At 31.4% G+C, this 17427-nt stretch overlaps 4 non-coding genes across 4 annotated transcripts; all 4 read right to left on the bottom strand.

Moving 5' to 3' along the window:
• Window positions 1-604: 604 nt before the first annotated feature.
• On the bottom strand, window positions 605-676 carry Trnaq-cug (transfer RNA glutamine (anticodon CUG)). The gene has a single exon. It is a non-coding gene; the product is annotated as a tRNA-Gln (tRNA).
• Window positions 677-6099: 5423 nt separating this feature from the next.
• On the bottom strand, window positions 6100-6171 carry Trnaq-uug (transfer RNA glutamine (anticodon UUG)). The gene has a single exon. It is a non-coding gene; the product is annotated as a tRNA-Gln (tRNA).
• Window positions 6172-12809: 6638 nt separating this feature from the next.
• On the bottom strand, window positions 12810-12881 carry Trnaq-uug (transfer RNA glutamine (anticodon UUG)). Its single transcript has one exon. It is a non-coding gene; the product is annotated as a tRNA-Gln (tRNA).
• A 3694-nt stretch (window positions 12882-16575) lies between these two features.
• On the bottom strand, window positions 16576-16647 carry Trnaq-uug (transfer RNA glutamine (anticodon UUG)). Its single transcript has one exon. It is a non-coding gene; the product is annotated as a tRNA-Gln (tRNA).
• Between the last annotated feature and the right edge of the window lie 780 nt (window positions 16648-17427).

The raw sequence follows: 17427 nt of genomic DNA, 5'->3' as shown, positions 1-17427 counted from the left end.
CTTGTTGGTATATTATTTTTGAAGCTATCGGCGATCTAGCACTGGCAGCATATAATCGGGCAATCGCTTGCCGCGCGGATGATTTCTTTCCAATTTATGTGACATATTGATTTTAAATTGATAGACCTTTTATAAAGTGGGTGCTTGTTAGTTAAGTCTTTGACGATTCGACTTATTGTCCGTCCTCGACTCTTCGACGATGAATATAGGCTTTATGCTGTTGAAAGAAGGTTTTTTTTTTTCGATTTATTTTTGTAGCAGTTGGGGTTTTTGTGAATATAAAATAAGATCATCTTTTGGGATATCGAGTGCTTCTGTTTTGGATTCTGCTGTTGTTTTATTATGTACCGCTAATATGGGCAGGAGGATCTTCCATTTTGAAAATAATGAGCTCGAAGTTTTGAATATGAATATTGTTATTTATGGAAATTCGTAATTCAAGGTTAACAAAAACTACCTATCTTACAGAAGGAATCTTAATCGTGCTTTGAATTATATGCAATTTAAAGGAATACATATTTCATATTCAATATTAATATTGAAAAATGAACAAAAAGTGTAGGTAGAATAAAATGAGGAACATTTTTGAAAATATAAATTTTTCAGGTTCTACCGAGATTTGAACTCGGATCGCTGGATTCAGAGTCCAGAGTGCTAACCATTACACCATAGAACCGTATTGAAATTTGATAAAATCTTTTAAAAACTGCAATTGAAATTATGCGGTTTTTACTTTTGCAAAATTAAAGGAAATGTAAACAAAAATGCGATTATCATACCTATGTAGGGTAGAAGGGGGAGCATTTGCCAGTGGGGTGCCTTTGCCAGTCCAGGTTTTTTTCCAAACAAACAGAATATTAAATACCAAAAAATCATTTTGTGTTGCACAATTATGATTGAAAACTTTCCACAAAGTTTGACAGCTTTTGGCTGGACACGAAATAAATAAGACGCTTTTGTTTTTTTTTTTAGTTTTTTAATTTTGAAAACCAAAATGTGAAGGTACATAATCGTCATAAATTTTTAATATTTGTCTTGTTAAATTACCTTTTCATACAAATAACTTTTGAAAATTATGTGTACTATGCTGTGTAAAAGTGATTTTTTTACTGTTTAACTTATAAAAAAGTTATAAGTAAATTTTTGAAAGATTAGCTTGTGGGGTGCATTTGCCATTTGTTTTTGGGTAGGTTTTGCTCTGGCAAATGCACCCCATGGGGTACATTTGCCAGAAGCAAGCTTCCTCAAAAGAGGATGGCAGAATCCTTAAAAATCAATCCCTTCTTCGTACTTTCAGCTAAAAAGAAGTTTTGTTTAACCAAAATCGGTTTTATTTGTATTAACTTTTATATTTAGGTAACTGGCAATCCCTCCCCACCCCCGTGGCAAAGCCTCCCACCTGGGGAGGCTTTGCCACATCACTTTTCGTTTTTTTGAATAAATTATTAAAAATATAAATAATTAATATATCAAGATGAAAAAAATATTTAAGTGAAGATAATAAAGTCAATAATAATATCAGATATAAAAAAATTAAAAGAAACGTAAAAACTTTGCGTTAAATCAATTTTCCTAAATCCTGGCAAATCCTCCCCCTTCTACCCTATATGTTATTATAAGTCGTTTGAAGCTTTTAGTCTCCCAGTTTGGAGGTTTAAGTTGAGTGCTAATCAAAAGATACGCTGCCATAACCCTTGGCAGCGTGTTCTTTACATTTTCAGAAACTTTTCAGATAATTCTTAAACATTTGACAAAATTTAAATATTTTTTTTTATCCTTGAAGTGCTTTATTTTTGGGAGCTTAGAAATCGATTGGACAAAACAAGAGTAAAAAAAATATTTTCTATCAAATACATAATTTCATAAAATATTTAGACATACAAAATTTTTTGACAATTTTTTAATAAAAACAAGTCGAAAAAAATATAATTATTTTTCTTACACCCAGAGAAAAAACGCATAGTAATTTTTAATCCGTTCTACATTGAATCAATGGTGAAAAATATATTCATTAATTTTCTAAAAAGTCGTCCTATGCTTAACTTACAGTTTGTCACATCAATTTTTATAAGTGAGATGGCACAGTGGTAAAGCACAAGCTTGTCAACCCAGGTATAGCTGGTTCGATCCCCAGCGGATGCCAGTTTTACTTTTTTTATTTTTTTAATGTGTGAACAACTTTGATTTAATGTGTGAACAACTTTGATTTAATGTGTGAACAACTTTGATTTAAAGTGTGCTACTTTGATTCAATCATTTTCCACTTTAGGCTAAAAATGTAGTGATTTTCCATTGATTCAAAGTGGTTTAGATTGATTTTACGTTGTTTTTTGGCTCAGTGTATTAAATTGCTTATAGTGAAATATAACATGAGTAGGTATTAGCTCTACCCAACGTCTCTTGCGTCAATCTGATTGGACTAAAGCTGTCAATGTAATATCAAGATTTTAAGGAGATAAAAGAGAGTTTTAAGGTTTTAAAGAATTTTAAAAGAAGAATATAGAAGGGTGACTTTTAAAAAAGCAAAATTATGATTTGTTATACGGTTTTCGTTTTTTTAGAGCTGGATTTGTGGGATCAAGTAGGTGTTTTTATTTAACTTGGGCTGAGTATTTAAAGTAACAGAACTGCATATCTACTTATTTTGGAACATATAAATACTGGGGCCACACGTATTTGCTCTTGTAGTTCAAAGTATCTTTATCTTAAATAACTTTTGGAATTTCGTTAAATTAAAAAAAATATATATAAGTAAAAAAATTCCATTTAGGTACAAATTTTTTTTTCAAAAACTGTTTTGAATTTTTTTTTTTACATTTTATACTTCAAAATGACGAGAAATATTTGTCTGCAAATTTTGAATAAAATTGGCATATTCTTTGATGAAATTTATACGACATAAACTAGAAAATATATGAATTTGGCAGAAAACGGCAACGCCATATTTCCGTTTTCCGAATTTTTTGTGAAAAAAAACTAAAAACGCAGTTTTGTTAGAATCACTAAGACTTTAACAAACACCAAATTTAATCGAAATCGTTTGAGCCGTTTTCGAGAAAATTGCAATACCTCGAAAAGTTTGTATGGGAGGTACGTACAGGAGCGTATACAGGATTTCTTCTTGGGGGGTCATGCCAAATTTTTTTTTACAAAAGTTTTGATAGTAGGCATAAACTTGAAAATGTGCTATTTGAATTAAAAATATTAAAGTTTGCTCGTTTTGCATATCGAATCGAGCAGTTCCGAAGAGTTCTAAATATAACCAAACAAAAACGTTGTGTGATTCGTTTGCTTTTGTTTAGGGTTCAACCTTAAGTCTAACCAATTAACCCCATCCTGTCCTTAAAGTAGATACAGTGTAATGTATAGGGATAGGATTTTCATACACTTAAAAACGAAAAATATGCTCTCAAAATATACTCTTAAAAAAAAGTATGCACTTTAAATATGCTTTTAAGGCCACATGAATTTGTAAAATATCAATATTTCTTTAAAATTATAAAAAGATTTTACGTAACTTTTATGAAATCTATATACGAAACCATTTCCGAGTTCAAAGATGTAACTTTTTGGAAATATTGGGGTTTTCTTTAAAAACAATAAATAAAATTGGCGAAAATTTACTCTTAAATAATCCAATTTATCATTTGAGCGTGTTTTTTATGAGTTTGGACAATGTTGATTTCCCAGTTTTGCACAGCATTTGCTTACGTTTTTGACTTTTTTCCAATTGACTTTCAGTCACTTTAAGTCAAAAATTTTAAGCGTGAAATTTAGTTATTTTTGCAAATTTTTGCGAAAATATGCACGAAAAACATGCATTTATTTCCAAAAAATGCTAATAAATGCAAAATATGCAAAAATATGCACTAACGATTGATTGCCATTTTAAAGGAAATATCCTGATTCGTGTACATACTTCGTTGCCATGCTTCCGAGGTGTTCCTAAAAAAACATGCATTTGCATGGAAACCCGATCCGTAGTAATGTACAAGTCCTTCGATTCAATAATTTGCCTTTAAACAACTCTGCATTGTTTTCCGATAGTCCAGAATTATTTTATAAGTTAAAATAAAAATCATTTTAATTTAATAACACTGGTAACTTTCGAATTAATTGTCTTCCTAACCTCAGGCAAACGAATCGCAAAGTTTTTCCAAAAAAATTGTGTTTGAAAATTTATAATTTTTTTTAAATTTTGTTTTAAAATTGTACGCGAATTTTTATTTTTTTTAAGACGATTCAAATAGGTACCTCTGTGAATATAGTAAAGACAAAAAAATATTTTTGTCGTAACAGAAAATATTAAACAAAATTATGCTAGTTTTAGGGTAGATATTTTTTCGAAATTTCAAACGCCAATACTAATTAAAGAAATGCTTTAGATCATTCACTAAGGATTTTACAATTTTCGGCTCTGATTTCGTCAGCTTTGAGGTATTTATCGGCGGTTTAAAATATAAAACATATTCAGTTATATTTATTAGATTTTCTTAAATTGATTATCGAAAGATATTTTAAGTGATCTAAGCTTGCTTAAATATCTATTATCTATTTTATCGGTTTAGTCAAAATTAAAAAAATATTTGGATTTTAAATCCATACAAAATTCTACAACACAGCTTAACTTGTAGCCTATCAATGCCTTACATTATCGAACGAATCAAAATAATCCTCATGCAGCATAGCGGTTGCTAAAAATATCCCCAAATATAGGAAAATAGTTGGTTTGAGTACCGAAAAATTTTTTCACTTTTCATTTTCGTTCATGTTCTAAAACTTCGACATTTTGCAAATCACATAACAATTTTTGTTTATGTTTTGAGTTCTTGGGGGGGTCATGACCCCGTGACCCCCGTGCGATAAAAATAATTTTATCGCATCTTAAGAAGTCACTTTTCGTTTCTGTAGTTTTTTATGGTTACAGTCCAATGAATAACCTAAGTTTTCAAAAATGTATTAAATATCGAAAAACAACCGGTTCCTTAATTTTAGCGCTAAAGGACAGTTGTTGACAAAAATGATGTAGCTGATGGTTTCAATAATATCATCCTGTCGGAATCGTGTACTGTTTCAAATACTGTTTTTTAGAAGAAGTGAACGACTCAGTGGACAATTTTGAATTTAAAAAGATGAATTAGTTTCATGTTGCGTAGATATTGACTTTTATGAAAATTAAAACCTGACCTGACATCTCTGAAAAAATTTCACTCATGTTCCATATTTATATACCAAAAAAATACACCACTATTTAAAAAATAGTCATACCACATATCCAAATTTTTTCCTAAATTAAAATGAAAAATATTAAGTTTAAGTTTTTGTAATACAGCTTCCATACTAAAAATGTACACATACACCACAGTGACTCTTTTGACGTAACAGACTAGAGTTGAGAAATTTTGACTTTTGTTTTCAATTTATTATTTTTTTACATTTCCTCTCAAAATTAAGAATTTAAGAGTTTAAGTTTGGTATCTGGTTCTAGGATCTTAATACTTTTAATTTTTTAATGTTGTGTTGTCTAACAGATGTCAAATAAAATCATAAAAAAATTCCGGAACTCTTCATTTATTTACCTGATTTTGATAAACACAGAGCTGCTAAGTAAGTTTTTTTCTTTAGCTTGTTTCCGCTTATGTCCCATATTATGATAAAAATGTTAACTGTATTTGTCAACCGACCCCGTCATTGCTGCGGAATAATTATAGAAACGAAATTAAATTCGTTTCTAATTTTGTTTGAAAAAAGTGCTGAATTTTTAACTAAGGCTATATTGATTTGGTAGTTTCAACGAATCTTTAATATCTTTAATTTTTGCCAAACTGAAAGGTTCCATAGGTTGTAGTTGCACTAAAGTTTTATTAAACCGTGATTGCTATAACAAGCCCCTGAGGCGATTTTAACGTTTGATTAGCCTCAATATTATTTTACAAAATTTTCAAAAAACAACAATTTTAGATTTTTTGAAAAAGTTCTGCTAGAAACAAGTTCATAAATAAATTTTGATTCATTTCGCAATTCTAATTCACTTTATTTTAAAACTCCATGTAGATAAAAGGGATATGTTAAAACTGTTGCTTTCAAAAACAAATTTTGAGGTTCTACCGAGATTTGAACTCAGATCGCTGGATTCAAAGTCCAGAGTGCTAACCATTACACCAGAGAACCGTTCAATTAAACATCTTAACTGATAAAGTCTTATCAGTTTTCAATAATCTAAGATAGGTATCATTGAGTATGCTTCAAAATATGTGTATAACAAGCTTTTCGAAGACTGCTGAAAAAAAAAAACAAAAAACTTTCATTGATCGAGTTTAAGTAAACATGAAAAAAATATACAAATTGATAAATGCAACAACTTTTCTTGCCATTCATTTTTAATCGAGAAGGTAGTGAGATTGATGTTTTTAAGCATAATCCAAATACCAACTTATTTTGAACTTTTGCCAGGATCGTTTTTTATCTTAATTTCGAAAAATGTTTTTGTTTTTTTTTTGTTTTTGTTCTTTATTGTATTTATTTTATAAAAAAAAAATAAATTCCAATAATACTCTTCGCTTACAGCCCCTATCGACGGAACTCTGTTAAGTAATTAATTTTAATTTAAAATACCTTGTTATCCAGCCAGCAGTTGTTGAATTGGTATTTTAAAGTTTAAGTTTCTGAATCTACATAAAATATTTACTACTTCAGGCAACCTTGTTTATCTTGTATGCACTTTGTTGAAGGAAGTCGAGTGAGGAGAAGATTGAAAAAAAAAAAAAATAAAAATATAATAATAATTTCTCTGCGAGACGAATTCATTTCCCGTGGAATTCCAAACACCAGAAAACAAACAGCTTGTTAAAATTCCACAATCCCTCTTCGATTTTTCGCTTTCAATCATTCCAGTGCATCAGCGAGGCATGGCATCCAGCATCCATCTTCACTTCATCGATCTCTTCTTCTTCTACAACATCTTCGATGATGATCCATCAACAGAATCATCATCCAGCAGCCATCTTCTTCTTCCTCACAAACGATAGACTGGTTAAAAGGGCAAGGCACACAGACGACGCGACGCACGGGACGAAGAAGATGATAACCAACAAACCAAGATGCCACAAAACCAGTATGGCTGGCCGGGCCAATTAAAGAAATGACAAATTATAGCCGAGGGAAAAACTTGGAAAATTCATTGCAGGACATTCGCAAAAGAGCAACTCTAGCAACGACTGCGAACCAGACGATATGCGCCTGGGCTTCGTATATGTCTTTTGGCCAGCTTCGGTGGACCTGAGGTCGCTTGGAATGCCGCGAATGCGAGTGCGTTAAATAAAATCGCCATCGCTGCTTCCTTTCGCGAAGACAGATGATGATGAGTCGCAATGGTGGAATACACAATTAGTCCGTCCGCGCATGACATCGATTCAGCGCCGAAATCGCAAAACCCATTTCTTTAGAACTGCCAACGAACTGTTTTTTTTTTTGTTTGTTGGTTGGTGTTTTTTTGGCCAACAAGCTTGTGAATCCCTCTGGCAACACAGCCGCAGCAGGAGGAAATTATACGATTGAATTAAAATTGTTGTAGTACTTAGTTTTTACAGTCATCTCTATATTAGCCGCAAGGTGAGTGTTGCACGCAGTTTGGTTGTTTTTTTTTTAGTGCGGCTAGATTCGTAGCCAGGTCGGGAGTCGGTGGCAAGTGCGGATCGCATTTGGGACGATCAACAGTTAAAAATAATTAATTGCGATTCCTTAAATGGAATAAATACCGATGGCGGCGGCTGCTGCTGTTGTGCTGCTGTGCGGAATTGTAGCCTCCTTTTCGTGTTGCACGCTGGGTTTGCACTTTTTGTGCCATTTTATTGTTTTTTTTCGGAGACAATTCGGTTGTTTTGGACAAATAATGGAGTTGACATTGGTCTGCTGGCTGGTGAGCCAATTTTGGAGGTTTATGTTGACTAATGATGTAGCGGTTTGACGAATTCACCATTCTTACAGATTATACTGTGCGGTGTTGTGGGCTAGTTTTTGTGTGATTTTTAATGAGGAGCGAGAAAGTATGTCAGCGAGGCAGGATGTTTGACAAATGTATAAGACTGTGCATCATCCATATAGACTGAATGTTGTTTATGTGGTTTTATAATTTTTATTTTGGTGGTTTTTTTTTATGAATCAAATTGTTGACAGGGCCACCTGCCATTTGTTTCGTAATTAATTTGGTATTTCTTAATTTATGTGCGAATAATTGGATATGTACTCTTTTTCAAGGGAAAACCAAGTTTTTTCTACCATTTTTAATTCGTTGGGTAACTAACATCATCATTAATATACTTTACATCGGTTTTAAAGAACACAAATTAATTAGGTTTAAGGTCGATTACCTACGTTTTTTTGCAAACCAATAAGAAGACAAGTTTCATTTTTTTTAAAGCGCTTTCCCATTCAATTTGTTTGTTTTTCATGTTTACTAAGATGCAATCATGAAAAGTTAAAGTGTTTATTCAATTGTCTTAAAGCTGATGTATATTTTCAGTTATCAGTTAAGATCTTGAATAACACGGTTCTATGGTGTAATGGTTACTACACTGGACTTTGAATTCAGCGATCTGAGTTTAAATCTCCTAATCTAATCTTTTGCTTTTGAAAGGTTTTACAACACCCATTTTAGCTGCAAATAATTCTAAAAACGATGCTTACTTTAAATGATCGTTAAAACAAAAATTAGAACCAAAGACAATAGCATGATTCTTGTTTTATTCATTATTTAATGATTTACTCAAGTAGCACACTTGTGCATAAATTGGTGTAAATTCATTAATTTTGGTGTATGATTGAGAAAACTAAAAAAAAAACAAGATTTTGGTGTATTTGTCAAAAATACCGGTATACAAGTTACACCATTGTATTTTCTGTGCAAAATTTCAACATTTCTTTTGAAATTTGGTACAAAAAATTAACTAGTGATCAGTTGTTTTTATAATATACCATTAATGGTATATAAAATTACTCGATTCTGCAACCATCCAACATAGCATATTTTTTACACTTTATATTGTAGATAAATTACACCATTTTTAATTGCCAAATACGTTTTTTTGAAAGTTTTACACCACGTGGAAATAAAATACACTAAAACACATAAAAATAAACAACAAAATGTAATTGAAATTATTCAATCGATATATAATTCTTAAAGAGCACACTGCGTGTTTAAATCAACTAAAATGAGTACCTCGAAATCAAATAACTACACCGGCACACAAAATAAAAAAAGTGTCATGTACCAGGAACCAGACCTATCTTTCTATATGTTTTTAGGCACGCTGAATCCGAATTTCAGGTCCGTTTGGCCCGGTCACCCTCCAGTTTTGTGCTGTGACTGCATTTTGTTTGGATTTTTATGAATTTTTTGGAGTTTTTTTCGCATTTTTCTCAAAACTGAAGGGTGTTCGGGCAAAACGGACTTGAAATTCGAATTCAGCGAGTCCAAAAACATATAGAAATATAGGTCTGGTTCCTGGTACATGGAACTTTTTTTTTGTGTGCCGGGGATGAAAGCGAAATTTCGCGACAGTGCCAGCACACCAAAAAAAAAGTTGTATGTACCAGGAACAAGACCTATTTTTCTATATGTTTTTGGACCCTCTGAATCCGAATTTCAAGTCCGTTTTGCCCGAACACCCTTCAGTTTTGAGAAAAATGTAAAAAAGACCCCAAAAAAGGCAAAAAACTTCCTTGTTTTTAGTTTTTTGCATTTAACTCAAAACTGGAGGGTGACAGGGCCAAACGAACTTGAAATTCGGATTCAGCGTGCCCAAAAACATATAGAAAGATAGGTCTGGTTCCTGGTACATGACACTTTTTTTATTTTGTGTGCCGGTGCTATTTGAAGTGTTATCGTAGAAGGAAAATTTAAAAAAATTAAAAAACATTGGCCAACCAGTTAATAACATCCAGCAAAATCATCGAAACTTATTCGGAAATTGGGCAAACATTAACTTTTATATGCGGCCAAAAAACTCAAGAAACGGTTCATTATCTGAAAAAAATATTATTATAAATGAACCTAATATTATATCACAGCCAAAAATGAAATATTAACGAACTCAGTTTCAATTCAATCGCAATCACGGCAAATAATCGGGGATGAAGTGTACATTCCCATACAAGATGCGAATATATCTGAGAATATTGAAGTCATCGTAGAAGCAAATGATGTCGATCTACCAAACGAAGAGGAGCTACTTCAATTTTTAAAGTCAAATTTAAAAGAAGCAAATGGTGAGTTGTTTAGGATGATTTATATAATAGAAAATTTGAACTTCATCATATAACTTTTTGCAGTTTTGAAATACTACTTGACAGGAGTTTCAAATATTATTAACCAAAACAGGGCCAGTGTTTGCGAAGTGTTTGCGCTACAACAAATAATTAAACCCGAGCCATCGACCCAATCAAAGGATAAGGAAGAGAAACGTTCCATGGTTTTTGATTCGGCAGCAGAGGAATTGGTTGCATCTGAGTATTCTGAAGGCGTATCCTTTCCTAGGTTACCAATCAGTTCCATTGATGTTTTGAATCTCTTCAACGAGAAACTGAGCGACGACAAAGACGATTACTTTCAACAAGCTACAGAATATATACATACTTTCAAAATTGAAGCTGGTCAAAAACACGACAAAACAATTTACACGAAGAACGCAACTCAAATCAATGCTCTTTGCTGATTCTCTCCTAAAAACGTGCTCCTGGAAAATAGCTGGAGAGAAAAAACCCAACAAGTTTTCCAAGCAAAGCGCTATATTGTCTCTATTTATTATTGTTGTAAACTCAAATGTTGACGACAAAATTGATTTAGACGGCACCCAAAAATATTTTCGTGATTTGTTGAAGAGGAAGGAAGACGTTGGACCGAAAGGCACACAAAAGAAAATAAGGTTAAATGAAAATACAGACAAAAAGGATGAAAAGGATCCGGAACCAGAAAAGGCTGAGGAAGATGTAACAGATGTTATTGCAGAGCAACCATAAGATGGCAGCTTTTAAAAAATGTAAAAAATATTTAAAATTAATATGAAATAAGTTTTTTTTCTTTATTGTTTACGAAACATTTATTTTTTTAACAAAGATTTTAACATTGCCTATATCATTTCCAGCAAATAAAATATACCAAAATTAATTTTCATAATGGTGCATTTTTCTCATTGGTCCTTCAACTTCGGTGCGTTTTTTGCATAATTTCTCGATTGATACAAATCAGTGCATATTTTATACACTTTTCAGCAAAATAAATACACCGAAAAAAGCATATTGTGTATAACTTTTACAATTGTGTATTTTTTTTTTCTTTTTCATTTAAATTGGTGCATTTTAAATTCCAAATTGAGGAATTGGCCATATTTTTCAAAGAATTTTTGGAAAAAATGAGATTAAGGTGGCAGCCATATTTAAATAAAAACAATGATTAATTATTTTACTATATATGTTGACTTAACTATGCCTCGTTTCACGCGCCTTCGACTTGTTTTTAACAGAACTTCTATAAAAAAAAATTTAAATCGAACAAAAACTATAATTTTCAAAAAATTAATTTTTACGAATCGAATAAAAAATCTTTAAATTATTAAAATTTTCGAGGCGCTCAAATTTTAGACGGGGTAGGACCGAAAATCGATCGGCAAAATGTTCTTCGTTTTTAAATTAGGCACTCAGAATCATATTTATTCATGATTTTACTCCGTCTATAAAATTATTATGAAGGTAAATACTTAGACTAATACAATAAATTCATAATATACTTTCATTCAGTAAATTTTAATTCATCAAAGTGTTTCCGATTAAAAAAATAAACTTCGGTTTAAATTTTAAATCAGAAAAAAATAATTTTCGGATTTAAATACACTAATAGTGTATTTTATCAATTGAATTATTGTGTATTTTTCATACCCAAGGGAATAATTCAACACCAAAATGTGGTGTAAACTGTTTGCCATTTGGTGTATTATTTTACCTAATTATCAGTACATAATATACACCTCTGGAGTATATTATATCCTAGTAACCAGAACAATTTTTATACCACTTGCACAATTTATACACCGAAAATCGGTACAAGTTTTGTGCCATCGGTGCTCATTATATACGAGAGCATGGGTATTATTTACACTGAATCAAAATAAATGTCTAAAATCTGCACTGAAAAGTAGTGTATTTTTTATATTCAAAATGCATATCACGAAAGTGCAATGTACACCAAATTTTTTGGTGTATTTAAGAGTTTTGTGCTACTTGAGTAGTAATAGTATAAGGGTCACTGTGGTGTATGAGTAATTTTTTGGTATTGAAATTTATCGAATACGGAAAACATGTATTTATTAACAATGGCCAACTTCTTGTGAAATATGACGAATGATGACTTTAAAATAAACAATTTTCAAGGCTTTATTTTGTAATAGCTTCATCTGAATTAAGCGAAATACTCGACGTCACAGGCGAAGAAGTTTGTGAAGTGGAAAAATTTTCAAAAAGGGAAAAGCTGTTGGGCCAGACAAAATACTCTCAGAGTTTTGAAAAAGATGTCAGATATCAGGTTTAGATGGCTCATAATTCCTGTTTCAAGCTTATATGAGTTAATGGAAAGATTGTGTTTGTGTTACAACATCTACAAAATTGTATGGGATAGCCAAAATGTTTGATTGCACTGTTTTCTCAAAAATAAGATTTTGCACTAAGAGGTGCAAAAACTAGGCTACACCAAAATGTATAGAACCAACAATACATATTTAACTATTGCCACATAAAGCAAAAGATTATTTATTTCAAGGTTCTACCGAGATTTGAACTCAGATCGCTGGATTCAAAGTCCAGAGTGCTAACCATTACACCATAGAACCGTGTTATTCATCTTAACAGAATCATAAAGCACTAATGAGCCGAATCAGCTTTCAAAATTATTGAATTTCTAATAAAAATATAAGCTCATTGAAAACAGCTGAGCAAACAAGTTGATATATTTTCTTGATCGCGTGAAGTGAACATGTATTATCTATTTCATCTATCTACGAGCGAAGTGATAGAAATATACCTTTAATCAATTGTATTAATTTTATTATATATTTCATTATTCAATGCACATGAACCAGTATAAGTGACTGAGTATAAGCAAGATGATCTCAAAATTAAATACCTTGAGAGAATACAAATATATCAAAGTTAACCCTCTGTCGGCACACGGGTGCGAATTTGGAAGGACAAAAATAAAAAAATTACGATTTTTCAACAAAGTGGTCACAAAATAAGGGTGAAAATATTTTTTTTCGGAATTGTGAATACAATATTCGAATTCCTTAAAATATTCTACATCAATTTCATATTTGATTCTCTATAAAATATTGTGACCGAAAAAAGTTCTAGCGGCATGAAAAAGTATAAACCAAATTCGCACCCGTGTGCCTATCACGTCACAAAAAAGAGGTGTGCCTACCTGCATACTGCATAAATCAGTCTTTTTCATATCTACGAGTATCATAGTGTTGAACATTTTCTTAATGTCATAATAATTTGATGAACTGCAGATCTATTGAACTTTTTTGATTGCTTTGAAAATGTTTACACACTTTAATAATAATTCTGCAAATAAGACGTTTTTGTATAAAATTTGTTAGAGTCAGTTAAGTCATTATGAAGAAAGGCAAAGGTCATGAAAACAGTTTTATGGCAAGAACCTTTCATAATGGTTCCAACAATATTTTTCCGGCATTTAGTTTTTTTAACGTTGCAAAGTTCACCTGAAAATTTCTCTTATCATAACGAAAGTGTTAAGTTCTTAGTTGAACTACGTCATCACTTCTACGTTCTACCTGAGAGCTAAAGCTTATTGCAATGAAAAAACAATCTGGAGAAAAAGTGCTTCAGCAAATATTTGCTCCAAAAAGTTTTGTCCACAACAAATTTGTCGGGAATCATATTTTGTCCCTAGGCGTGATACAGCGAGTTGTATCACCTCCCTCTTCAATGTAGGTAAAACAAAGCCATTTGCAGCACTTGTGCAATTCACAAGTGGTAGGAGTGAAACTTTAAAAAAAAATTTTCTTGCAAAAAAAAAGGAAAAATCTACCTATTTTTTATTCTATCTCCTTTAAATACATGTTTTTTATATGACAACCTATATATTAATTTTATATCATCTGAAAGCTTATTGTTTCAGCGCAAAATATTTATAACGTCCATGTCCATACAACATCTACAAAAAGAGCTTATTTTTTCAAACCAAATCACTTTTCATCAAAAAAGCAAAAAAATCAATCTTTTTTCTCTTTTAACACCATTAAATACATTTTTTTAAATGACAACCTATAGTAAATTTGATATCATCTGAAAGGTTATTTCACCTTTTATATGACGTATGAATCATATTTCATATGAATCATAAAGCCAACTATGTCGAAATTTCAAGCTGAGATTACGGTACTTTTTACCTACGGTATCTTTTTACCGTTATCTCCGAATTTTGAATATGAAATTAATTGAAATTTTGTACAATTATAATTTATTTAATTACCTATCTACAGTACAAATTTCATTTATCTATCTATTAAAACAAAAAAGTTATAACAAGTTGAATGTTCGTTTCGCGTTTTTGTTTCATCTTGTTTCAAATCACTACGATACTAAAGAAGTTTTCACTTCAAAAAACAATTGATCTGGACTCTCTGTTAGATATTTTAAATACAAAAAAAAATTTCACGAAATACCTGTGCAAAAATCGCTAATTCATTTATTATTGCGTTATTCAGGGACATCCCTAAAATCGAAGATTCTTTGCATTCTTTCGGCATAATTTCTTCCAGAAACGAAAAAATCGCAAAACATAGCCATTCTTTCACCAACTTAGGCTTTATCCATCCAACACGTTCCTTAAACGTACCCACCAAATACAATTATGGAAAAACATTACTTGGCGTGGAGGAATAATACTTTCTTTTTCCTACATTCAAGCTCTATTAATACTGGTCTCCTGTTCATGCAGGACCGGATTTGTGGTTAACGCAGAAGCTGGACTTCATTGCTCAGCTGTTTTGAAAAAGTTTGCGGAGGGGAAAGTTGTGAAAACATACAGAAAATTTGTCGATTTGGATAAAGATGAAATTGTATGTTACGACGACGATGTAGTGGTACTGTTCTACTTTTTGGACTATAACTTCCAAACAATTAGCGAAAAAAGCTACAGCACTTATTTTGAAGGAAATTGGATTTGCTAGGTTGAGGTCAAAATTTTGTTTCATGAAATTTTTCAAAAAATAAAAAAAGGGGTTTGGAAAATGTTAAAAAGCGCTAAAAATTCTAAAAAGCAGAATTTTTAAAACCAGAATTTAGCAAGGAATCGGGTCAAAATTCTGGCTTCAAAATTCTGCTTTTCAAAATTCTGCCTTTTTAGTGAAAATTCTGTTTTTCAAAATTCTCCTTTTTTTCTACTCTGTTTTTCAAAATTCTGCTTTTTAAAATTCTGCTTTTCAAAATTCTGCCAGTGTTATATTTGAACAAAAAAATTCTGCCAATTCTGTTTTTTTTTTTTTATAGCATATGCACTGGCTAAAGAAAAATACACCTCATTAATGTAATTCAACATTGGTACTTTCCTAATATTTTTTATTTAACCGATGGAACCGATGTTGTTTGATACAAAATATTCCTTTTCTTATTCAAATTTTTGAACATTCATCTTTATTTGATAAATTAATAAATTTTTAATTATTTTCGGAAATGTTTTATATTAAACCTTTTCTTAAAATTTTCAAATTTATTAATTCATAAAACAAAAATTACCTAATACGCATTTAAAAAATGACAAATTTTCAAAAAGATGATTTTACAGAATTCTGCAATAAATTAAAAAAGGGTTTGGATTGTTAAAAAGCGCACGCTTTTTAACATTTTCCAAACCCTTTTTTAATTTTTTGCAGAATTTTGAAAAGCAGAATTATGAAAAGCAGAATTTTGAAAAACAGAATTTTGAAAAGCAGAATTTTGAAAGCAGAATTTTGAAAGCAGAATTTTGTAAAGCAGAATTTTGAAAGCAGAATTTTGATAAAAGAATTTTGACCCCGGCAGAATTTTGACCCCAACCCTTTAGCAATCAGAATTTTGACCCGCTTCCGGGTTTGCTACCAATTTGTCATAATACATGACAAGCTCAATAGTACACCTGTATTTTCCATAGGAAATTCTTTATGAAAACTTATTCTTAAATTTTATAAATTGTTGTTAAAAATAAATTTTATTTTTAAAGAATTCGTGCTTAAATTAAATAAATATTACTTAAAAATTTATGAATTTCGGTTTATGAACGAGAATTTTTTTCTGTGTAGGCGGAGTTGTACAAAATCTGGTATTCGGCGCGTGTACCGATATGGTCTATCAACTATAACAAAATTAAAATTCGGCTCGGATGCAAATGCACCGTACCTACTGTACAGCGCATAACATCAGCATGGCAATTATATGCCTCTTATAAATTGAGTGAGTAGTTATAAATCTTGCAGTTAAATTTTAATATTTTTTGTTAGGCCTGTTGCAAAAAAATTTTGAAGGTTCTACCGAGATTTGAACTCAGATCGCTGGATTCAAAGTCCAGAGTGCTAACCATTACACCATAGAACCTTAGTACCTATTATTTTAACAGATCTAAACACAAAATCAAACTCCAGTGAACCCGATCACTTCTCATACTTATTGAATGTGATACCTTAAATATAACAAGCTTATTGGAAAACTGCTGAGTAAACAAATCGCTCCAAGCGAACATGAAGTATGATTAGAAAAAGCTTAAGCAAAAGCCAAACAAACTGATAATGCAAATGACTCAACTAACGCAGCTTCTATTTACTCTACGATCACAAAAAAAGATAGGGGAAACTGGTGCTTTCCACAAAAAACGGATAAATTGTAACAATTCCCATTTCTAACAAAATACAAATTACGAAAAAAATGTATACTTTGTATTCTAACCTAAAAAAAAACCCGCATCATATCTCAAATACCAATTACTATAAACTTATACCTCTTCTCTCTGTCTCACAGTTCACCCAACTAGTCATCTACTAAATTGAGCAAATTTTTCCTTGCAAATTCCTAGTAAGTCATTTCAAATCGCAAAACAAGGATCGCGCGCCGCCATCCCAGCCAACCGATCGATTCCAATCGATAGAGTTTCTAAACTCAAATAAATCCAAAACCACACAACAGATCAAATGCTAATCGGGCAAAATAGCGCACAGAAAAGTGCATAATCACAAAACGATCGCGCAGCAGTGAAGAAAATCTATAAAGGTGCATCTTCGTTAAGCATTGAAGCTTATACTATGGCAAAGTCAGTAGCTTCTCACCCATAGCAGAAAAAAACAACAAAAATATACTCGCATACATAATCTATTCTAGGGG

The sequence above is a fragment of the Episyrphus balteatus genome, chromosome 3 (assembly GCF_945859705.1).
Source record: "Episyrphus balteatus chromosome 3, idEpiBalt1.1, whole genome shotgun sequence".
Classification (NCBI taxonomy): domain Eukaryota; kingdom Metazoa; phylum Arthropoda; class Insecta; order Diptera; family Syrphidae; genus Episyrphus; species Episyrphus balteatus.
The sequence above is the reverse complement of the archived record's forward strand: the minus strand, read 5'-3'. Positions and strand labels throughout refer to the sequence as shown.